Source organism: Schistocerca gregaria, chromosome 5 (assembly GCF_023897955.1).
Source record: "Schistocerca gregaria isolate iqSchGreg1 chromosome 5, iqSchGreg1.2, whole genome shotgun sequence".
NCBI lineage: Eukaryota > Metazoa > Arthropoda > Insecta > Orthoptera > Acrididae > Schistocerca > Schistocerca gregaria.
This window is the reverse complement of record NC_064924.1, coordinates 157777015-157787277: the sequence shown is the minus strand read 5'-3', so window position 1 is coordinate 157787277 and position 10263 is coordinate 157777015. Positions and strand designations below refer to the sequence as shown.

The window sequence follows — 10263 nt, the reverse complement described above, 5'->3', positions numbered from 1 at the left end:
TGAACTTATCAACAATAAAAAAAACACACCGTCTTCAATCCACGAATGGCCTACCGGGACCATCCGACCGCCGTGTCATCCTCAGATGAGGATGCCGATAGGCGGGGCGTGAGGTCAGCACACCGGTCTCCCTGTCGTTATGATGTATTCTTCACCGAAGCCGCTACTATTCGGTCCTCCTTAATTGGCATCACGAGGCTGAGTGCACCCCGAAAAATGGCAACAGCGCATGGCGGCCTGAATGGTCACCCATCCAAGTGCCGACCACGCCCGACAGCGCTTAACTTCGGTGATCTGACGGGAACCGGTGTATCCACTGCGGCAAGGCCGTTGCCCTTAATCTTCTCAATAAAGAGGGAAAAAATAGGGCGGTGTAGGCCGGAGTTTTCTTCTGAGACGCCGTCAATGTACGAAACTGTTTACAAACTTTTGACTATATCTGCACTAGACATCTTCAGCGACAAAACTGGAAACTACGCCGGAATCTGAACTTATGGGCGCACTGTGAACCAATACACTCGTGAAGTGATTTCGAAAGCGTATTTATAACAAGGGACATCGCTCTACAGTACGCCAATGAATTCTACTAGCAAATTTATGGGGTTGGCTTGGGCAACCAATCCTCTTGGTCAAGGTGTACCAACTTGCGTAAGGAGAGTTCCGAGAACAACGGCTGTTTTAGACAGGCAACAAAGCATTAGCTAAGTGGTACTGCTATGTGTCTGATGCCTCATTACTAAAGATCCGCGATGACCTAGAGTCGGATGTCACACTGCTACATGTTAACAGTATTAACACAAAAATTAAGTTTGTTATGGAGAAAGAGAGCAATGGGCAACATAATTTTCTGGATGCATCAGTATCAACGGGCGTTCGAAACAATGGGCCATAAGGCGTACACAAACTCACTACTTACAGATCGAGACAAGGAAACTAATCACCATTTACAGCAAAAAATGATAATTAAAATCTTAGTAATAGGGGCACATAAAGTATAAGAAGCAGTTCACTTACAAGAAGAATTCAGTCACTTGTAAGAGACTTTTAAGATTTTTTTTTATTCCAGTAAAGAGGTGGAAACGAGCTCTATCCGCAACAAGAAATAAGTTGACTTGGAATACTAACCAGTTACTACTAGTCGGCTTTTATGATAATGTTGCTGAAATAAGGAGGTGAAATACCCAATATGCCGAAGGAGGAAAAGTCCAAGAGCAATAAAGAACAACAGGAGCCAAAGAGGAACGTTTTTCTCCTTTTTATTGACAAGATTACTGGAGGGATTAGAAAGTTTTTAGCCAAGCATGGAGTTCAAACGGGTTTTAAGCTCACCACAAAAAGAGATTAATTCCTGCGAATTGCAAAAGATGTTATCCATTAGCGGTAACTGATGTGTATAAAATTCCATAATTTTGTGGCCAACTGTACATTGGAATCATGAAATAAGTATCATCACTCGCTTAGTTGAACATAAGAAGAACTGTCGCTCTGGATAAAATGATTTGTTGAACGTAACAAAACATTTCTGAGATTTTGGAGGTCGTGAAATAAGATTTCGTGAAAGTAAAGCTCTAGCCAAAAGAACGCGTTTTGATATGCGTTTCCGTAGAGAGCCAATGGAAATTTATAAACACCGTAATACTTTTAATACCAAAGGGGCGAGTTCAATAAAATTAATACAGATACCGACTTTGCGCGGAGAGTATTTCTAATGATCAATTACTTTTAAATGAGGATGATATTATCTATCAAAGGTAGTCATATACATTCAATGCCACAAGACGAATGGCGTTGCCCTCTATACAGCTATAATCCCATATAAATCCGGGGCTCCTTTAACTTTCGACACAGACGCGACTTTTTTTTTTCTCTGAAGATGTCTTCCGCAGAGGGGGAAGAAACGTTAGTAAATCATTTTGTACATCGACGGTGGCCTCTTAAGTCGAATACTTTAACAGAAGGAAAAGAGTGAGAGAATTCGTGTCACTAAATTAGCCACCACTATTTGTAGTGTTCCATTGCTAATATTTTTCTGGTTGTTAAATATAACTGGACGCCTCAGTACTTGAGTCAACATTGTTTTAGAGAGACTCAGAGTGCCCACATTAGATTCCCAAAATGACCAATGGTTTACTTCGGTATAGTGCTGTGCTCTCAGCCTTGTGAGGATGTCTGGAACGTACGCTGTCGCTAAATAGCTAATCCAGTTTCGGGAGCTAATATTAACGGTCAGGTGCTGTGCCAACCACGTCCAGTGACGCTATTGGCGGAGGATAACGGTAATGAGTCGTGATCATGCAGTCCGCTGGGCCCAATCGTGGAGTTTAATATAGGTGTATTACAATGTACTTCTCTGTAAGTTATGTTATATGGTTGTTTACACCTTTTCTCAGATCTGCAAAAAATTTCATTAGCAATTTATCATTCGTCTGGCAACATCTTCCATCGACCTACATCTCAGCTCCTGCAAAGAATTTCCTCAGCAATTTATCATCCTCCAGCAACATGTTCCACCGACCTATATTACAGTTTCATTACGCCCATAATTCGTCTTCTGTTGCGTCTCGCCCTCCCCCCCCCCCCCCCCCCCCCGCCCCCCTGCCCCGCCCCAATGGTAATTTTTTAGTCTCCATGCCTGTCTCGCGTCTCGCTAATTTCCAGCGTGCATCTCTGCAGCATTTGCTCAGTAATCCCCAGTTCTTAAGTAGTTTTCGCATTTAAATTCTATGCCTTGGTGGAATAGTCTACATTAAAATGATAAATTATGTTGGAGGTATTCTGAGACATGTCGACAGTAAAAATTTGAAAAATCCTGCATTTAACCAAAAACTGTTATTTTTACGCTTGTGTTTATTTCTTTTGCTGTCCATCTCGTCGTCTTCGACTACCCAAAACACAAAAATTCTTTAGTTAGTTCTGTGATTGAACCGTCAGTTCATTAATTTTATTTTTTATTTGTTGATTATACATTATTTTGTCTAATTAAATTGATGTTTATTGTCTATTAAGCTCTTTGGTTGTTGAAGTTTGTATGGACTAGAGGCAGACAATAACCTGTTAGCCACAAAACACACAGCGTTCGCATGTGTCCCCTTAACACTTACTCCTTTTTTACCAGCTTAAGATTTTGAAAATTTTTCTAAGCCTGCTAAGAATAGTTCTGCTGTCTATGTGCCTACTCTTTCAGTTCTGAATGTCCCACCGCTCATATTAAGTCTAATGGAAGATGCAGCACGGATGTGGGCTATACATTCTTCAGCACCCTAATGTAGAATGTGTCAGTGCACTGTTTCCCAAGACCTGTTAGTAGTAATTTAGTTGAAACTGAGTTAAAAACTGTCCCAAAATCAATGAATGCCAGACAATGCGGTAATTCATACTCGTTGCTCCATTAAGTAATTTAAGTCCCAACTTTCAAACGTACACTTGTGCTGTATCTAAGTTTTGGAATGTTAATCGATATTAAATTCTACTCCACATCGAGCAGAGGAAGTCAAACACTCAAGCTGGGCTGCTAGCAATTCGAAAGTTCCCATCGCCAGCCAACGCTCTGAATACAAAAAATTAAACAGATGGATGATGCAAGAAAACGAAGAATATTTGAAACCACTATTTAAAAATTTAATTTTAGTTTCTTTTCTAAAAATTGCTAAAAACTCTTTAAATGTGTGTCCAAATTGTTCACAAGTTGGAAAAGATCGGAACCAGGCATTTCGAATTTTTCTTGTTCGTTTTGTAAAAAATTTAGTGAATATATGAGTCTCGTCTTTCTTACACTGATACATATCTACGAAGGATTTGAAATGCTTTTAGAGGTGTAATATACCACAACAATTAAGTCCTTTGTTACAGTCAATATCTGTCCAAATCTCGTTCACATCAAAGTGTCTTGCTTTGGAGACTGTTAAGTTACTGCTGGGATCATGCAGGAGATTAAAGTATAGCTATACATCTTCAGAAACACATGGACTAAGAGTTGAGGCAATGAAATCCAGAGGAATTTAAATAATCCAAAGCAAAACGAAACCAGTCTTTCAGAATTATTTATTGTCTGTTGTTATTTTACGTAGTACATAACCGTTTTCAAGTATTATCGCCAGTCTTCACAAGATTTCAAGACATTGTTGGTCATTTAAAACACAGAATACCAGTTAGATAGATGTCATTGAAAGGGTTACACATTGCATTTACTCTGCGTAAATACGAAATAAGTAATAGCCTACAATGATATTACATCGTACGTCGTGGTCAAATGTAAACGTAAATAGAAGTTCGATTGCAAGACCTCCTACTTAGAACATTGAATGTAGAGTTAGGTGTAACCTAATAATTTTTTATGCAGCTCAGTGGTACTAATCTCAACAACAATTAACCACCAACTTGCAAATGAAGGCACAAAAGCAAAGTATTCTACCATCGATCAGCTAAGTACTCTTGAATCGTAAAGTGAAAGAAAAGGGCTAGCAACAATGTCCTCTGGGATATTGTTAGTATTTTCAGTGAAATTGTTGCACCATATCTGTATAAAATTTCAAGCCATCGACAGCATCGAGAGGATTGACTCAAGACAGACACCTGCTACCGAGAGATTAGAGACCGATGTTTTCATTGTGATGAGCGCAGAGACACCGTTGACGACGTGTCGACATTTGAACCTACGTATGAGTAATCCCTGGGCACCGGTATCACCACAAAATATTTCGCGACTTTAAAATTTGTCTCCTGTTAGGTACTTTCCCAATTAGAGAATGTTGTCTAAATGTGGGTCAATAGCAATCTGACGCGACAAGTTTGTCACGAATTTTACTTATTTGTGTACATTACTTCAATTACTGATGTTGTTTGAAGATGGCCGCGTTGTTCTTGTAACTAGCACATCTGTCATCAGGAACAGTAGTTGCTATCTGTTCTAGGAACTTGAGACAGAGCGTCCAGGGCATTGTTGCATTCATCATCCGAAATTTCAGCCACAGGGCGAGTAGCTACTGTCCACAATTGTCGCTGAATGATTTCTGAGTGCCATGCTATGCCGGGCTATTCCAGGAGGCCTCAAAAGAGATTAAACTTAGAATTTCTGATATCGTGCGCTCAGCGTCATTTAGATCGGATGAAATAGAAAGTCTCCGTCGAAAATTTCTATATGAGCACGTAAAAAGTAAGAAGAAGTATTCTTGAAGAATCTTTATTTCAAGAGTTTAGTAAGTGTGTGTGTGTGTGTGTGTGTGTGTGTGTGTGTGTGTGTGTGTGTGTGTGTGTGTGTGTGTGTGTGTGCGTGTGTGTGTGTGTGTGAATGCCAATAACTAGACAAGTTACCACTTTGTATACTGACACATTTAAAAGTGACCTGACGTTTTAAAATGTTGCTTTCACTTCTTCTTAGTCTAATGCAGTTCATGGACACTGTCTCTTGCTTGCAAAATTAAACTGCAATATGACACTGCGATATTTGCAACTAAGTTCACTCTGTAATCTTCCTTTATGATTTCTTTTGGATCGGAAAATCACAACGCAGTGTGGCCGAGAGTCATAACCCTAATGTAACTATTGTAACTCACACAGCGTAGAATAGCTGTTAAGCGATTTAGAATTACAACGTCCGACTTCATTATTTCGCAAATCTGTCCCCGTAACCAAAGTTCCAAACGTAAGCTTTTACAGGTCATCTCTGAGGTGGTTGGTTCGAAACCTGGTGGTGTAATTTATTTTTCTTCGCCAGTGTTTGATCGGCAGCTTCCTAATCAGCAGACTTTAATTTCCTGAGTTCAATGGCAAGCTGTTCATCAGTGCCTCGTGAAGTGAGATTGTGCGACACTGCCGATGGGGATTATAAGCCGATTAGAGTCCCCACCCTCATACTACTCGTCAGCAGTAGGCTACTGGAGTGTTACTTAATACAAAAAAATTATTTTTCGTAGAATGTTCAGTGGGAAGATGTTTCTGGCGGGTATCTGAGACTTATTTCCTTTGAATGCTTGAAAGTTTTACATAAATCTGTGTAAGTCAAGAAGCCGGCTGGGGTGGCCGAGCGGTTCTAGGCGCTACAGTCTGGAACCGCACGACCACCGCGGCCGGCTAGGTGCTATAGTCTGGAACCGCGCGACCGCTACAGTCGCAGGTTCGAATCCTGTCTCGGGCATCGATGTTTGTGATGTCCTTAGGTTGGTTAGGTTTAAGTAGTTCTAAGTTATAGGGGACTGATGACCTCAGAAATTAAGTCCCATAGTGCTCGGAGTCATTTGAACCATTTTGGGCTTAGGTATAGGTCCCACAAAGTAGTGATGATGTGTGATGGTGGTTGATGAAAAGAAGCTCAGGTATTTGTTAGTAACGTATGTATACTTTTACTGAGCGTCCAACAGCAGTGCTTTATTAGGACTATCTAAATGATGCGTTGCTGTTTCTGGCGATGGTTGGCTATTTTTTTGTTGAAGAATTTCAATACTGTCAATTTCTGTTAAATTAAACTGATCGACCCACCTCTGAACGATACACTAACGACACTCTAACGAAGCTGTAATTACATTATATAGAGGGATAGGGGAGCTACGCATAGATAATAGGTTCATTTCTCTCCCTTCCAGCCCGCAGCTCGTGGTCTAGTGGCTAGCATTGCTACCTCTGGATCACAAAGTACCGGGTTCGATTCTCGACAGTGTTGTGAATTTTCTCTACCCGAGGACTGGGTGTTTGTGTTGCCCTCATCATTCCATCACCATTCGCGAAATTGGCTAGACTGGACTGTGTACAGATTGGGAATTTGCACGGACACTGATGGCCTCGGAGTTGAGCTCCCCACAAAAAAATGGTTCAAATGAGTCTGAGCACTATGGGACTTAACTGCTGTGGTCATGAGTCCCCTAGGACTTAGAATTACTTAAACCTAACTAACCTAAGGACATCACACACATTCCATGCCCGAGGCAGGATTCGAACCTGTGATCGTAGCTGTCACGCGGTTCCAGACTGTAGCGCCTAGAACCGCACGGTCACTCCGGCCCGCTCCCCACAAAACCAAACATCAGGCATCTCTCCCTTCCCTAACCCCATCATTAAGAAAACCACTACACTGAATCCTACACCCTCTCGTCCAGACATACTACAATTACGCCTCGGACATGTATAATACGGAAGGCGTCGAAATAGGGTCCAGTTGAACGACGCTCACTTACGAGCCTCCCCGGATAGTGAGTATTGCTACACCGAGTATAGGAGGACCGGTGCCGCAATAGGGGTCACTGTGATTACTACTTTCGAGGTCAGGCAATCTCTCGAGCCCGAGGGCGACTCAGGCGGCAGTACGGTGCAGCATTCCGGCGGCGGCGAAACCGCTGTTCCGCGCTGTACGGCCGCTGCTCGCCGCGGGGTTCAGCGGCGTACGCAGAGGAACGGGGCGGATCGGAGGCGTGGGTGTCACAAGGCAGTGGCCCCGCGGCCCTGGGCGTGGCCGAGACGGGCCGGGCCGTGTGTTTTTTAATGGATGGCTGGACAGCGATAAGATCGCGGGCCGTGGGCGCGCTGCGCCGCTCAGCGGCTGAGGCCGGCTGCCGCCGCGACCTGCCGCCCGCTGCCTGCTGCCACTGGACCGCGGCTCCTGGGCGTAACGCCGAGCTGCCGACCTGCTCCCTTGCCAGCTGCACTACTCCAGTGCTACCGACCGAGGTGGTGCGGCGTTACACTGGATTTAGGAAGCACCGACGGGGATGTGGTGTCATATCGACGCCTGTGCCGGACATGGCTGCTTGTCCTGTTCCAGAGGTTGCCCCTCAGTCTGCAAGACCCGGGCGGTCGCAGAAGGTGGGCTTACTGCTTGGATCAACGAACAGTCGAAATTGTAGTTGTAAATTGTTGTAGTTGTGCTGGGAAAGTCCCTGAGCTTCAAGTTCTAATAGAAAGCACAGAAGCTGAAATCTTTATAAGTGCAGAAAGCACGCTAAAGCCTGAAATAAGTTCTGCAGAAATGTTTACGAAGTCTCAGCCGGTGTTCAGGAAAGATAGATTAGACAGAATTGGTGGTGGAGTGTTTGTGTCTGTCAGTAGTGGTTAATCTTGTAGTGAGGTCGAAGTAGATACTCCGTGCGTATTGGTATAGGTGGAGGTTATACGTAACAGCCGAACTAAGTTAATAATTGGCTCCTTCTATCGACCTCCAGACTCCGACGATATAGTTGCGGAACAGTTCAGAGAAAATTTGAGTCTCGTAACAAATAAATACCCCACTCATACGGTTATAGTTGGTGGGGACTTCAATCTTCCCTCGATATGTTGGCAAAAATACTTGTTCAAAACCGGTGGTAGGCAGAAAACATCTTCCGAGATTGGCCTAAATGCTTTCTCCGAAAATTATTTCGAGTAGTTAGTCCACGAACCCACGCAAATTGTAAATGGTTGCGAAAACACACTTGACCTCTTAGCCACAAACAATCCAGAGCTGATACAGAGCATCATGACTGATACAGGGATTAGTGATCATAAGGTCGTTGTAGCTAGGCTCAAAACCGTTTTTTCCAAATCCACCAGAAACAATTTTATTTAAAAACGCGGATAAATTGTCACTAGAAGCCTTCCTAAGAGACAATATCCATTCCTTCCGATCTGACTATGCAAATGTAGACGAGATGTGGCTCAAATTCAAAGATATAGTACCAACAGCAATTGAGAGATTCATACCTCATAAACTGGTAAGAGATGGAACTGATCCCCCATGGTACACAAAACAGGTCCGTACGCTGTTGCAGAGGCAACGGGAAAAGCATGCAAAGCAGAAGAACGCGAAATCCCGAAGATTGGCTAAAATTTATAGACGCGCGAAATTTGGCACGGACTTCAATGCGAGGTGCCTTTAATAGGTTCCACAACGAAACACTCTCGAAATTTGGTAGAAAATCCGAAGAAATTCTGGTCGTATGTAAAGTACACAAGCGGCAAGACGCAGTCAATACCTTCGCTGCGCAGTGCCGATGGCACTGTTACCGACGACTGTGCCGCTAAAGCGGAGTTATTGAACGCAGTTTTCCGAAATTCCTTCACCAGGGAAGACGAATGGAATATTCCAGAATTTGAAACATGAACAGCTGCTAGCATGAGTTTCATAGAAGTAGATACCTAAGGGGTTGCGAAGCAACTCAAATCGCTGATACAATAGCTCCCTACTTAGCACTCATATACAACCTCTCGCTCACCGATAGATCTGTATCTACAGAATTGAAAATTGCGCAGGTCGCACCAGTGTTTAAGAAGGGTAGTAGGAGTAATCCATCGAACTACAGACCTACATCATCGACGTCAGTTTGCAGTAGGGTTTTGGAACATATACTGTATTCAAACATTATGAATCACCTCGAAGGGAACTAACTATTGATACGTAATCAGCATGGTTTCAGAAAACATCGTTCTTATGAAACGCAGCTAGTTCGCACGAAGTAATGGCCGCTATCGACAGGGGCTCTCAGTTGATTCCATATTTCTAGATTCCCGGAAAGCTTTTGACACCGTTCCTCACAAGCGACTTCTAATCAAGCTGCGGGCCTATGGGGTATCGTCTCAGTTGTGCAACTGGATTCGTGATTTCCTGTCAGGAAAGTCGCACTTCGTAGTAATAGACGGCAAGTCATCGAGTAAAATTGAAGTGATATCAGGTGTTCCCCAGGGAAGCGTCCTGGGACCTCTGCTGTTCCTGATCTATATAAATGACCTGGGTGACAATCTGAGCAGTTCTCTTAGGTTGCTCGCAGATGATGCTGTAATTTATCGCCTAGTAAGGTCATCCGAAGACCAGTATTAGTTGCAAAGCGATTTAGAAAAGATTGCTGTATGGTGTGGCAGGTGGCAGTTGGCGCTAAATAACGAAAAGTATGAGGTGATCCACATGAGTTCCAAAAGAAACCCGTTGGAATTCGATTACTCGATAAATATTTCAATTCTCAAGGCTGTCAATTCAACTAAGTATCTGGGCGTTAAAATTACGAACAACTTCAGTTGGAAAGACCACATAGATACTATTGTGGGGAAGGCGAGCCAAAGGTTGCGTTTCATTGGCAGGGCACTTAGAAGATGCAACAAGTCCACTAAAGAGACAGCTTACACTACACTCGTTCGTCCTATGTTAGAATATTGCTGCGCGGTGTGGGACCTTACCAGGTGGGATTGACGGAGGACATCGAAAGGGTGCAAAAAAGGGCAGCTCGTTTTGTATTATCACGTAATAGGGAAGAGAGTGTGGCAGATAAGATACGCGATTTGGGATGGAAGTCATTACAGCAAAGACGT

At 43.2% G+C, this 10263-nt stretch overlaps 1 pseudogene; it reads right to left on the bottom strand.

The window, feature by feature from the left end:
• Window positions 1–217: 217 nt before the first annotated feature.
• On the bottom strand, window positions 218–335 carry LOC126274346 (5S ribosomal RNA; annotated as a pseudogene).
• Between the last annotated feature and the right edge of the window lie 9928 nt (window positions 336–10263).